Consider the following 15,293-nt stretch of genomic DNA (forward strand, 5'->3'; position numbering starts at 1 on the left):
GAGAGTTCCTGCTAATTAAAAAGGAATTTTACGATGTAGGCGCCACAGAATAATGACAGTGTTCAATGCTCTGTGGAGCTTTCGTCGTAAAGCGTGCCTTTTCCTCGCCACGTTACGTAGGCGACAGCCAAGGCCAACCGGAAGTAATGGTGAACTTTACGAACACCACGCCATACTAATTACGATCTACACGTATTTGGGCATTTAGCGTGGCTGATGCATGGCAAATATCGATCTAAATTATCAACTAGTTATGTAAATTATAAAATTTTTGAATATATATTTTATATGAATTTGTCCTTAATATACTCGTACATAATTGCCCTAAATCGTGAGTGAAGTGAATTTGTCGTTGTGATGTTTTCTGATAAATTGTTTGGTTTTCTGATAATTAGAAAGTAATCTAAACACTACGAATACGGAACCGAATACGAACACGGATTGAAATGGTGTTCGTAACCGCATCCGAGATCTGACAATACATTCGGACAGAAACAGATGTCGAAACGGTTTGGTACCGATGATTTCGGCCATTTACACTTCGGTTACGCTTATTCGGCCACCACTCACATTCGACCACATTATGTATATTCAGGCAAAATTCCACCAGTGTTAATTATTATCAATAATTAAAAAATTTGCAAACTTGCATTTACAAAGAAGATTAAAAGAATGCGTCGATGCATTGTTGCCAACTTTTATCTGTTTCTATAAATTTGATCAATACTTACTTTATTAGGAAAGTAGGCAAGAAATAAAGCTGTTATCTAATAACCTAAGCGTATATATGGTTGCGTAATGACGCGTTGCGTTGCGTTGTGTCTACTTGATAACAGATCATTTATCAGTTCACATTCAGAAAAAGAAACAAACTTTGTTGGAACAGAACACAGATTACGCCACGTTCACCTGCAGCTTCAGCTCACCATTAGCCTCTCATAATAATATTCAAAATTAATGTAACAGAAGAAAACCAAAACGTATGATCTAAGAAACCAAAGATACCTAAAAAAAACTGAGAAAAACAAATAGTTTCTCTTTTAAAAAAACTAGAAAGTCTCAGGTCAAGCTGTGCATGTATGGTCCGTATTGTTGTGGCGACCTCGTGGACCCGGGTTTTCTTGTAAATTGTAAGTAAGCAGCTTACAATTTACAACAAACACTAAGTAACAACTTGACACAAGGAAAATAAAAGCTAAAATGTCAAGTAGCCAAAATAACCGTGGCCGAAAAGAGGGCGTACCGAAGTGAGCAAGGCGAATTGTATGTTACCGAAGTGATAACAAGTGCCCGAAACGTAGCACGGCCGAAGTGGTCAGGCAAAAACTGCTTCAGACCGGAAGCGCTCAACCGCCCAAGTCGGCGACTGCCAGCTAACTAGCTGCACTCGATCCAACTGCTTTTAGAATTTTCCTATTGGTCGGTAGAGCTCGATGCATACGCCTGTACGACTCGTACAAGTTGCATTTTTTAACGTAATTTCAATCGCGATACCTTATGTCAATCAAAAATTTGTTTTTAAATTGTGAAAAGAGTATTCAAAAACTTTTTTAGCTCATAAAAAAGAGGAATGTTTTCTCTACTTAAAATCCAAAGCAAACGGAATTCCATCAAGACAGGCAGAATCGACAGCTATCCGGAGACACGCTACGATTCAAAGCTTGAATTTCGTGCTTTACGGAAGGTTTACGAAACGAATAGGGCTATGACGTATGCAAAAGAGGCGGGGATTCGTATTCGGAACCGCATTCGTAGTCTTCAGATTGCTTTCTATTGTTTAAGCTGTTTCTAGTTACAAACGTCTTGAACAATTAGAATGCATTTTTATTTCATCGGAATAATGGTTTGTTTATTAGTTGCCTTTATTAATAATCATTGCACCGTTCTGGTAGTAAAGAAAGTAACGCACTATATTAATCACAATAGCAAAACTTCATTTAAACTATCCACTCCGTCCATCGTGCCAAGGATATAGATGCTGCGTTTCCACGCTGAATCTCCAACGATAGTCGTTGTCGGAAAAACGTTGGTTTGTTTGTAATACAATTCTAACTGATGACGTTACGGTTAAGGCTCATTTAATGATATCGAAATACTTGTAATATTTGTCATACCGTGTAATTTACGGCAATATTTTGGAGTTTTATCCGACTTCAGTGATTTTATATGTATGGAATCTACAATATTACATGATGCTTTTACGAGAATTCTGCTGATGAATTTTAATGAGTTAAGTCCTGCAGTATTAGTTTTAGTTGACAATATTTCAGTTTCTAGAATATATTTTCATTACTGGCTAAAAGTTTGGAGTTTATATAAAAGTGATGCATAAACACGACAATGTTGTCGCATCGTTAAGAGCAAGAGTTGGTAATTAAAGTTGGTAATGGGAGGCAACGGTGGTGTGAAGGTGATAATAAAGTGGTATAAAGTTCACCATAAAGTTTTAGACCTTATACTGAAGTATATATAATTACATTATAAATGAAATCAGAGACTGTGACTTTTCTATATGCATATCACCCATACTGTCATACAGTATGCGCATCGAATTTTGGCGTTGTACAATGTATAAGCATATATAAATTTGTGTATATGTATGCCTATAATGCAGACTGCAGTGTATATACAGTATTATATAGGAACAGTGCTCACAAAAAACACTTGCCTGAAAATGAAAATTATTGGCAACGTTACCTTTTTCACCCGCCTTTTCCCTAAGTAACATGATAATTAATAAAACCTTATTACAAGTAGTTATGTGCATACAGATTTGCACATATAACTAATATAAGTGACAAGACACAAACAAGAAGGGCAAAATATCCGAAGATCGACACGGCAGGCTGAGTGCTGATAGGATCAGCTGATGAACTTCCAAGGTCCAAACAATTTAGCGGCTGGACTGTTGTTGCATTAGACTGCAGAAGAAGTAAATAGTGGTACTTGCAGTTCAGTTTTATGTAAAACGGCGGTTGCCAGCGGCGTGCGGCTTTTCCAGTCGCTGCATAATAATATTTTCAAAAGCCGGTCAATGAACTGGCGTAAATGGGAGTACGGCTTGCCAAATGACCGTGACCTTTTAAGGGAAATGGCCCGGTACATAGCGTCAAGAATGGGATACATACACTAAAAATTCTTGACGCTATGTACCGGGCCATTTCCCTTCAGTCACGCTTTGGTAATGGATATACCGTCCGTTGCAAGTGATAAGGACTGCCTTTGTAAAACAATATTAGACCAAAGAATGTATGCGACTTCAAAGATTTTCCTCGATTTAATAGTAATTTCCCGTATTGCAAACGGTTTTTCCTCTCAGTAAGTATATCTGATCGCTTTCACTTACCAATCCTTTTCAACAGTTCACAGTAATTTGAAAGCATTTCACAAACTGAAATATCTAATTTTCTATTAAAGTTTCCTTGGTACAGTTGGTTCTAATCTTATTTTACTTTTTCCACAGTGATTTTTAATCTTATCTCGTGCTTTTACGAATACATTTGTACTGGCAATACTTCGAAGTATCGGCAATTCAGTCTGCTCGTAATCGTAATAATTCTGCTGTTTCACTTTTACGGACTTCGAAATGCCCGGAATAACGTGCTGCTAAAAGTATAGAATTCAATACTTTCAGCAACATTTTATTCAGGACTGTTGTCTTTTTATTTCTTTTCGGATATACATGTACATGTACAAGCAGGTCAGTGATATTCACTTCAACTATCGAAGCACAAATATTTGTATCGTTTTTATAGAACAGTTTTGAAAAGAGCGGATGAAAAATCTCAAATTTTGGTAGAGGAGTTAATGCACTCAATTGCAAGCTTGTGTACTTCGAAGTATATGTAGTCCATTCTAATTCGGCACATTATCTCAGCGACTGGATGTTGATGCGCATAAACGATTCTCACGTCGGTGTTTACAAAGTAAACGTATTCAATTGCGCGCTAATTACAACAACAAACGAGCGCAAATAGTGCCGGCGGAAATTACTATAAAAACATAGGAAAATACTATAAAACAAAAACTATTAGAAAACCTAGGAAAAGCTGGAAAGTGACTGGTATCAGCCAGTATCCTCGTGCGTTGGGAGAAACTGACGTACGGAAATTATTTGAGCGGTTGTTCCGATTTATTTACAAGAAAATGGATAGTATTTTTGTCGCAAAATGGATTCGCGTACCGGCCACCAGAAGCACTATATTCTAGGCTTTTTTCTGCATAAGAAAACTGTATAATTTTTTATTAATTTTGCGTGCAAGCTGGTATAGGAACACAAATTATTACGTCCTCAATTTTTGACCAGTTCTTTTCATGTAGAACAACGCGGAGAATACCGTGCCTCTGGCGTTCGGTACACGAATCCATATTTGGAAAATGTCCGGAATACAAAAAACGTCCAAGTACAGCAAATACCGCTCTCGCTATGCCGGTACCGGTAGTTAGAATTTATGTACAATCCAAAATTCGACTGGCTTTAATAGCGCTGATTTAATCGAGCTTGATCAATGCTGGAGACATATAGTATTCGTAATATTACTGCCAACGCGCTAAAAAAACTGATCAGATTGGGGTGTTCGTGCACTGAACCGGCCGCAATATAAGGACAGACGACGCAGTGCAATAATAGCAGTTTCAGCATGATTAACGGGGATTAAGCGGGTGTGCTATCGCAGGCGTTGCGAAGTGGTCAGTCAAGTTGTTGGTTAGCTTAAAAAATTTTCAACATTTGGCATACAATCTTAAAGCCAGACGAACTACCTCCAGGCTCTGGGCAGTTAACATAATAAAATGTATGACTACCTATTTTCGGTTTTCCGCTGAGACGCTGGCAGCTTTCCTTAATTGCATATCTCGAGAAGATGTTCCCTTCCGGGTATATTAACGGATTCAGTCGGAAGCCTGCCGTCGATGTTTGCATCTTCATACCTACCGGAAATTACACACAACGGCTGCAGGTTTCAGATTGCTGCGTCCAGCGTAATCAGCCGAAACACTGGCACAATCCTCGAAAGTGCATTCATATTACTTTTGCTTTGGGAATTTGTAACCATAGTATAATCGTCGTTGTTGAACACGAAGGAAACCACGAAAAAAAAATATTCATATTTGTAATGTAATGTAAGTATTAACTGCTACTAGGTTTGTTTGCATAATTCACATTTTAAATTCAGCTGTTCTTCGTAATTGACATGTTCGTCGCACTGCAGAGAACATTCTAATGAACATAAAGTTTGCACAATATGTAAAAGGTTTGCTTTTATTAATAATCTAAATAACTGCAAACGTTTAACAATTAAAATACTTTACTTCATTATAATGACGGTGTTTTTTTTACTAATATTGGAATCTAACCACATGCGCTCATTTGATTAATCCCATTTGCAATACTGCATAATTAAGCAATGGCAACGGTTTCGATTTAGTTTTTTATGTGGATTTTACTAAATTTATCAGCATTTGTTGATCGAATTGGTTTTGTTATTTTGTAACTTAACTAGGATTATGCTGTTGAATTTATTTCGGTAATTTCAATATCACTTCTGCTGAAGAAATTTTGTTACCTCAATTACTTTCTGCACGTGTTTAGTTTCCATTTACATTACCCTAATTTCTGTTTAATAGTTTCCATTAATTAGTGGCAAACGCTTACCGCCTACTGTTCTTTGATCTTTGATTTTAATAAATAAGCTAATAACTCTCTTTAATTATCGATATAAAGCGACATGCGTGAAAATGTGCGTAAAACTGGGCTTTTAATTATGGTATTCAATGGACTTCCAGTTCAGCGCGGCACTTCGGTAGAACGACAAGAACGCGACACTGTGCGAAGCTATTATACTGATAAGCGGAAGTCACCTACTCGGTACGAGTATAATTACGATTAGAAGAACTGACCGCTCAGTAATCACGAAGTTTCAATTTCACGTTTGATTACGTACACAAATTTGCAGTGCACGTACTTACATAAATTGCATAAATCGGACGTATACCAGCTATCCAGACGTGTGACCGTGGCTATGCATAACGTAGCGCATCCGGTTGGAATTCAATCTACAGATGTCTTTATTAATATATAATCATTAAAATGTAGTTTTTGTACTCGTATAACCAGCCGTCGGCTTACCGAGGAGACAGCTCCGTTTGAAAAGGACTTTACGATAAAACCTCAACAGAAAATTCGAGTTTCCGCCTTGTAGTGTGGATCATTTATCGTCAGTTGGTTTTTAGTCAAGCACACATCATTGTTTTCTTGATATTCATTAGTTTTATGTCACAGATTTATTTCACAGTTATATTTCACACTCTTAAATTTCACAGATTGCACTACACTTATTATTTTTTTCCAAGTACTCTTTTATTATTAAAATTTTTCTTAATATTGACTGTAGTGTTTTTGTGAATTTTCATACTACAAAGTATATGCATATTTTCAAAATATTAAAGCGTATGAATGTTGTCTAAGCGGTTCACCATGTGTGGCTACCTGTTCTGACCAGCTCACCATGCGAATAGCATGACTAGACACATTTATCGGAAGGTGCCCATTCTGTTTCTAAACCTGATTTTAGTTTTGGACTTTCGTCCGTTCGTACGGGACGTAATAATAAAGTTAGGCCTGGATCTGGCCGCACAGTAAACTGGTGTTTCTCGATTCTGGTAATTGTAATCATAGATTCTTCGTGACCTTGCATCCTTTTCCAACCTGAACAGTCGATTGCTCCCTGGAAGCGCTGTATAAGCAACTCCAGTTGAGATGCTTTAAGAGCATCGTTTTAATATCCATATTGAAATCCTGGAAGTCCATTAGACGGATTGTTCTGCTCGGCATTGTGACCGCAGCGATCCACCTGGTGGCTGCTACCCGGCGTTTCTGGCATTTATTCGCAAAGGTCACCAAGACAGTCTACTGCAGCTGCGCTTCCGTACACAGCGCGACCATAGGGCATCCACAGGGTGGCGATGTACAGATATAACGGCGGGGAGACTTTATTTCGGAAGTGCAGTGCAGGTGTAAAGTTCCGTAGCCACAGATTCTATCTGTCCGGCGGGCTGACAATTAACGCTGATATAATCAGCGTTAAAGTGTTTCAGTTTTAACGCTGCTCGAATCTGAAAAGGATAATCAACGGCGTCCTAAACGTTGATCAGATTTACGCGTCTGTAATTATAAAAATTGTAATGGCAGTTGTGCAAAGCACGCAGTTGTAAATCTGTAATAAGCCATGTGAGCAGATTACAAACTGTTCAATGAGTGTTTTCCTTTCCGTTGTAAGATTTGGGCATTTACTCAGTAATATTTACTCAGTCCTGATTGTTGTAGACGTTAAGCTGATTAAACAAACAAACAACAAACAATATCAGTAAATCATCTCGGGAATAACGGTGTCTCTGCAGCATACGTGATGAACCCGACCACTGACGCTTGTGTCATCTGCACATCAATGCACATAACGCATCCGTCAGAGGCCGGGTGCAGATGGCTTCATCCAGCGTGATGCCCGCTTAAAAATAATAAGGTAAGAGCACTAGAGTGCATTTGTACTTTAAATAATCAGAATTGATCTCTTATTAGTCTTCAACGAAATTCATAATTAATACAAGCCATTATTGTAACGGTTATTTCTTCTCAGTACAGACTGTATGTGCACATCATAATTAATTGCTTTCCATCATTTTCAGTAAACCATAAATAATTTTGAAAGCGTTTGCACAATTAAAATATGTAATATTAAAGCGTGTGAATGTTGTCTAAGCGGTTCACCATGTGTGACTACCTGTTCTGACCAGCTCACCATGAGCTTAGCACGACTAGACACAGTTATTCGGAAGATGCCCATTCTGTTTCTCAACCTGATTTTAGTCCTGGACTTTCGTCCGTTCGTACGGTACGTACTAATAAATTTAGGCCTGGGATCTGGCCGCACAGTGAATTGGTGTTTCTCGAATTTTTTATTCGTAATCATAGCTGTTTCGTGACCTTACATCCTTTTCCAACCTGAACAGTCGATTGCTCCCTGGAAGCGCTGTATAAGCAACTCCAGTTGAGATGCTTTAAGAGCATCATTTTACTATATTTCTCTAAAGTTTCCTTAGGTTTTGTAGCGCAATTAAACTTCTTATGTAATCATCGAGTGATGTTACCGAATACTGGCAATAACGGCAAGATTCAGTCTAGTCGTAAGCATTTATTTTGACGTTTTATGGTTTTCAATGGTTTTACCAGGATTTTGTGAAGAGCGCTGCCTTTGTTATTTTAGTAAAGATTGGCTTCAATTAAACTACTGCGTAGTGAAGTACAAATCTAATTTCGCTGAACGCCCTATATACAGATACCAATATGCCGATCTGTACGGTACTCTGTAGTTTATCTGTGCACCATAAAAAACTCGACTGGCTTAGCGCTAATTTAATCAGCTTGAAAACTGCGAGAGATGCATTAGTTGTAAATAATCGCCGGCGCATCAGAACTGATCAGACTGGGTGCGTGTAACGAAGTGTTCCAGTCGATAACAGTATACACTTCCGGCTGCTTAACGTGCTGTTGCGGCATTATGCACGCCCAGTTCGTTGTATTCCGTATTTTTTATTTTGTGTGTTTCTGCTGAGAAGTTGGCACCGTCCTTAATTGCATAACCTGGACGGGATGTTCCAGTCCGGATGAACGGACTCAGTCGGAAGCCAGCGGCCGATGCGTGCGCCTTCCTATCTGCCGAATCGGACGGTGCGCGGATTTGCCGCTGCTTTCAGATCTACAGTTATCGCGATAATAATTATTAATGGCTTAATAATTTATTTTTAATTCAACTTGTGAAGGAAGTATTTCACACGTAAATCAGCAAAGAAAATATAATAAATATGCCTACGATTTACGAAGTATATGAATATTTGACGTGCGTTAGCCATGCCTGATTCATATAACGCGCAAACAATGTGGCGTGACGAGCCGGGATATGTTGGTGCAGTGGAATGCACATTAATGTGCATTCTTCGCTGTTTTCATGCGCTCATAATTTCTCGACAAGCTTGTACATGTGACGAAGGTACAACACTCTATAACCCATATTAGCTTTCAATTGTAAAGTGCTTTCAAAATTAGAACTACAGCCAGTAAATTCTAAGCTGCCTAAAAATTATTGAGCGGCGACACACTGCCGCTCAATAGGATAACCGGCACAATAACTGAGAAAGCTGTTGCCCTACGCTGGCGGCAGTCAGGTGGGCATGGTACATGCGCTTCCGGCGGAAGTGCATAATATAGTGTAATTATTGTTATACGGGCTGTGCACGTTAAATGATTTAAAGCAAAGGGGATTTTCGGTACACGGCGGCTCTTGATGATAGTGTAGTAAATACCGGCTCGGAATTATGTAAGTGGCACCATAGGTTGGTAGTGCAGTTACAAAGGTCGATATATACAGAATATCTGTTCGGTGCCTAGCGCTGCTTTAATTCATCTCCGCTAAATCTCTCTATCACCGCTTTAATCTCGAGTCGTTGACCTTAAATCACAATTCAAGGCTTGTTAAACTGGATCCGATTGCCGTGCTTGTTATGGAACGACCGTTGTAGTACTAGAGTCCGATTCTGACCATAGGAGACTTCCGGTTATTTGAATGCGCTGTTGCGGCTCACTCATCCACAGTTCCTTGTACGCAGCATTAGCTATTTGGTGTTTTCCGCCGCTCTTCGCGCGTAGATTGGAATTGTTTGTTATAACGGTAATATCCATCGCCACCCAGCTGCAGGCGCTTTTGCACCTTCATGCCAAAATTCGGGTTAATTGGGACAAAAGAGTCTGCTGCTGGCATTCGACGGATTCGTCCAGCTCCATAGCGCGATCAGCCATGACGGAGCCACCTCTCTAGTCGCATCGAAGTTTGCACTGCAAGTATTTGAATGATTCTTTGGCAAGATTGTTCTATTTTATTACTAAAATACAGTAATTAATCAATTACTGAATATTGATTAACATAATAATTATCTAATATTGCCAATCTGTTTTGCTGAATTTGTACCGCATACTATATTAACAATTTTTAAAGACCATCGTTTAACGGTTTCTAACTGAAAGGTGTTTCTTAGCCAGAATACATCTGTTTCACCAAATTTTTCCAGAAGTCTGGTGAGTAATGGAGATTTTTTATTTAATAAAGGGTAATTGTGCTGACAGACTACAGATTGCGATCAATTTTATCTGTATTTTTGTACTTGCCAGTTATTTTATATACCTCAGATAAAATACTCTTGCCGTCATAGGCTTAATTTATTTTTTCTCCCTGATTTATTTATGTTTAACAGGTGCAATATTAATAATTCTACCCATTTATTAACATTATTTATTAGTCGTCTTTAGCATCATTCCAATGAGCAGAGACGTTTCGTAATGAAGTTCCCGGACTGCCGTACCTCGCTTTATTAAATATGCAATGTGGATTTCTGTACTTAATAGTGATTATAGCATTTCCAAATTGTATGGCTTCTTTTGTCCCGTGGATCATTCATCTTGACCCAGCCGGAAATGACTTTATCATCGTTATTTTAATACTTATGCTCGCAGTTGCTTTCCGTTGCTTCGACAAGCTGCACCGCACAAACCTACGCACAACAGTTGAAACTGCACTAATTTTGTAATTTTATTCAAGTTGAATTGTTTGAATAATTTTTCCATCCGACTGCTACTCTAGATTTGATTCTTCCAGTGAACGAATGATGTTCCCCGTACCGCAAACGGTTTCTGCTACGTATACAGTTCTGCACAGCTTGCGCTATCAGAAAAGCACAAGTTTACGAGTAAATAAATATAACATTTACAGTAAATAAATATACCATTTAAGAGCAGATTTTCTGGCGCACTTCCGGCGCACCAGGAACGCCGGTTACCAGCTGCCCAGCCCGGGCATCCGGCGCAGCATCGCCTACGGAATGCGTCGACCGTGCCAACGGGGCGAGTAGCCCGATTTTATTCATTCACAAAAAGTTTTATTATTACAATTTTCCTTATAAACAATTGTGGTGTTTTTATATTTTTTTCATAATATGTGTTTTCGAAATTTCATTACTAAAACCCCGGAAGTTCATAAAAGGGATTGTTCTGCTCGGCATTCCGACCGCAGCGATCCACTCGGTGACTGCCACCGGCGTTTCCGCCAAATATATTCGCAAAGGTCACCAGTGCGGACAGTCTCCTGCAGTTGCGCTTCCGTGCACAGCGCGACCATAGGGGAATCCATAGGGTGGCGGAGTGTTGCGGCAGTGGAGTGTTTATTGTGGAAATGCCGGCGCGGAAATGCTGTGCAGGTGCACAGTTCAATAGTCACAGATTCTATCTGTCCGGCGGGCTTACAATTAACGCTAATATAATCAACGCTAAGTGGTTTCAGTTTTAACACTGCTCGAGTCTGGAAGAGGGTAATTGGCGGCGTCCTAAAACCTGATGGGATATTCGTGTTTGCGGTTATAAGAATATTAATGACATAACCGCAGACACGAAAATCCCATCAAGTACGCAGTTATAATATCGGCCATGTCAGCGAGATTATCAAGTGCTTAATGCGTGCTTTCCTTTCGACTGTAAGATTTGGTCATTTTTCTCAAGAATATTAGTACACCATCTCTTCCGGAAATTAACGGTGTCTGTGTTAATAATTAATCTGAACCCGGCCGCCGACGCCTGTATCATCTGCACATCGATGCACATTTCACAGGAGTCTGTTGGCGGGTGCCGATTGCTTCATCCAGCGTGATGCCCGCTGAAAAAATGGTACGAGTACAATAGTCCGTTTCTACTTGAAATAACCACAACTGGTCTCTTATTAGTTTCCAGGGAAATTCTGGTTATAACCCTGGAAACGTTTTTTTCTCAGTATTCGATTTAAAGAAACCAAATAAGTTTGAAAGCGCTTGTGCTTGAAATATCTACTAACATATTTATTTTATTGTTTCCTTCGGCTTTAACGCTATTATACTTCTACATATGTTATCTTCTGGCGATATGCCCAAATACTTGCAAAATCGACAATTCAGACTAGCCGTAATTTTTTTTACGTTGTACTGATTTCAACACTTTCAGCAGCATTTTGTTAAGGACTTTGTCTTTATCATTTTTATTAGGATCTTGGTCAGTGGCATTCTGTTATACGAGTGATGTACAAATAATTGTGCGGTTTTTGTAGAAATATTTCGAGAAGTTGGAACAATAACGCTGAACTGTGAACTGCCTAAATAGTTACATAATTCGTTGCTTGTCTGTGAGTACTTATTACGTAATATGTAATGTAATTCTGTAATAAACATGTCTATACATTCATACAATCTTACCGTCAAAACGCGTAATTTCGTGGGTTATTATGGAAAAACCAACGCACGGACAGTTTTAGTCCAGCTTAGTCTGGAAATGAGCCTTATTTTCCATAGGTATTTACGCTGAATTTAATTGTCCCTAGAACTGCCAGGTTTGAAAACTCTCTTAGTCGTTTTAAGTATAGGAAAGCCTGAATCTCCATGGATTACAATACGAGGTCATCCAGAAATTTCGTAAGGACCATAGCAAGAAGTGAGGGGCGGATAAAATTTACGGCATCTTACATTTAACATACTTAGAATGTCAACCACCGTGGGGGACGGGTGAGAATTTTATCTTAATTAGTATTCCTGAGATTTCGGAACGATCCAGACAAAGTATTGTTTTACTTAAGTGCTTACAGTATTTGAGAAGCCTGACAACAACATTGCGTAGAACTCTGTAATTTAAGTATGTATGACATTTGAAGTAAGGACAACTGTAACCATGGATCTGGGACAACATGCATTAATGTAGTTTGAACTGTACGTTGAGTGTACGCTAGTCGATTTTTGCGATAGCATAATAATGAGTGACTGACTGTCCCGTGAACAAAATCTGTAGGTAAGTGAGTGACCGAGCTACCACGACTCATGAGAAAATGTTCTAGATGAGTGAGTGAACTAGCTACAACGACTTATGAGCAAAATCTGTAGGTGAGAAAGTGACCGAGCTACCACGATTGTCCATTGAGGAAAATCTGTACGTGAGTGAGTGACCGAGCTACCATGACTCATAAGCAAAATCTCTAGATGAGTGAGTGAACTAGCTACCACCACTGTCCCGTGAACAAAATCAGCAGGCGATTAAGTAACCGAGCTACCACCCCTCATGAGCAATATCTCTAGATGAGCGAGTCAACTATCTACCACCACTGTCACGTTAGCAAAATCTATAGGTGAGTAGGTAACCCAGCTACCACCACTGTCCCGTGACCAAATCTGTACGTGAGTGGGTGACCGAGCTACCATGACTCATAAGCAAAATCTCTAGATGAGTGAGTGAACTAGCTACCACCACTGTCCCGTGAACAAAATCAGCAGGCGATTAAGTAACCGAGCTACCACCCCTCATGAGCAATATCTCTAGATGAGCGAGTCAACTATCTACCACCACTGTCACGTTAGCAAAATCTATAGGGGAGTAGGTAACCCAGCTACCACCACTGTCCCGTGACCAAATCTGTAGGTGAGTGAGTGACTGAGGTACCATGACTCGTGAGCAAAATCTCTACTCTAGATGTGTGAGTGGAATAGCTACCACCACTGTCCCGACCGAGTTACCACGACCCATGAGCAAAATCTATAGGTAAGTGAGTGATCGAGCTACCAACACTGTCCCGTGAGCAAAATCTGTAGGTGAGTGAGTAACCAAGCTACCACGAATAATGAGCAAAATTTGTAGGTATGTAAGTGAGTGAACTATCTGCCACCGTTGTCCAGCAAGCAATCTGTAGGTTATTGAGTGACCGAGCTACCACCACTGTCCGCTACCACGACTACTGTCGTTAACACAACTGTTGTATCTCGTAACAGTCCATAAATTCAAGCTTGACCTTTCCAATACACATTTGCCGAGCGCGGAGCGCGAGGCTTACCTTGTACTGTAATAAAGCAACACAGATACTGCCGGCCAAAATGTTTTTGTAATTACCGCAATCAAAACCATTAAAGGCATATTTTGGCCAGTACGTCAACTTTCCACTGTCAAATATTACGCAATATTGACCGGTGAAAACTATTGAGGCTACTGTACAGTTTTGATTGATGCCGTAATTAAACACGGGAAAAATCGAGTCAGAAATTAATGAAGTTGCGCTTATATGCATCACTAAAATACATACTACTGAAGCTGGTATATCGTCGCCTGAGATGATAAGAGAGTTCCCGTACTAAAAGCGATTTTACGATAAAGGCTCCACAAAAGAACGTTGAATGTCCACTTTGTTTTGTGGAACGTGGATCGTATTTCGTAAGGTTCTATGAGCGTGGACCTGATGAAGGTTCACGCGCAGGAACAGAATTGACGGAATTCTGCCTGCCAAACAGATCTGGCAATGCTATACAGCGCCTACGCTATGGAAAGCGAGAAACGGCGTGATTGCTAGAAATTTATAGACAAGACTAAATTCGATAGAATTTCCTCGTGGACAACTCCGCATTGCTGACTGCAACAAGCGTGAAAAATGCGCACGTAGCCGCCACATGATGCGGGTGCGCGCAGAACACCATGCTTTCGCCACACGTAGGCGGGCGTGCAACAAAACACAACAGACTGCCAAAGCGAGGGTGTACGCATGTACGCCTGCGCTCACATGCCTCTGGGAGGGAGGCTGAGCTCCGTCGAAGCAAAATCCACGTCCAATTCCTTGGGATTCTTGACGGCTCGTCTGTGCGCATAAAAGAACATCGAGATTTTATCTCCTTTTAACATCACAAATTCCAATTACATGTGTGAATAAAGAGATCTCGAAACAAAAGTAAAAACAGTAAAAAATATCAACAGAATTCATTATCAAAACGACTAGGATCCTCCGACTCGTAAAGGTCACTGGGTCCTGTCAACCGTAATCCACTTTGGTCCATTCCGCTCTATTGAGCAATCTTTTTCATCACAATGAGAGATCCGCTTTAGGAATAGGTGCGTATCAAGTACGACTTCTGAATACTGCTTCTTCATCTTTGGAATAATTGCGTATCAAAGTACGACTTCTGTCAAATGAGATTCTTCCTCTTGGACATGGAGGGACGTCTTGAAAGACAAGCTTAATGCTTCCTCCCTGGTAAGGTCATTCTCTTTTTCTCGATGACTCTCTTGAGCAGTGAAGTTCTCAAAGGTCATCCTTTCTTTTCCGATGTGCGACTCATTTGGGCAGTGACGATCCCAAAAGGTCATCCATTTTCCTTCGTAAGTTCCATATTAAAGGTCATGGAGGAACTTAGCCGATTTT

The sequence above is a fragment of the Paramacrobiotus metropolitanus genome, unplaced genomic scaffold (assembly GCF_019649055.1).
Source record: "Paramacrobiotus metropolitanus isolate TYO unplaced genomic scaffold, Prichtersi_v1.0 Parri_scaffold0000239, whole genome shotgun sequence".
NCBI lineage: Eukaryota > Metazoa > Tardigrada > Eutardigrada > Parachela > Macrobiotidae > Paramacrobiotus > Paramacrobiotus metropolitanus.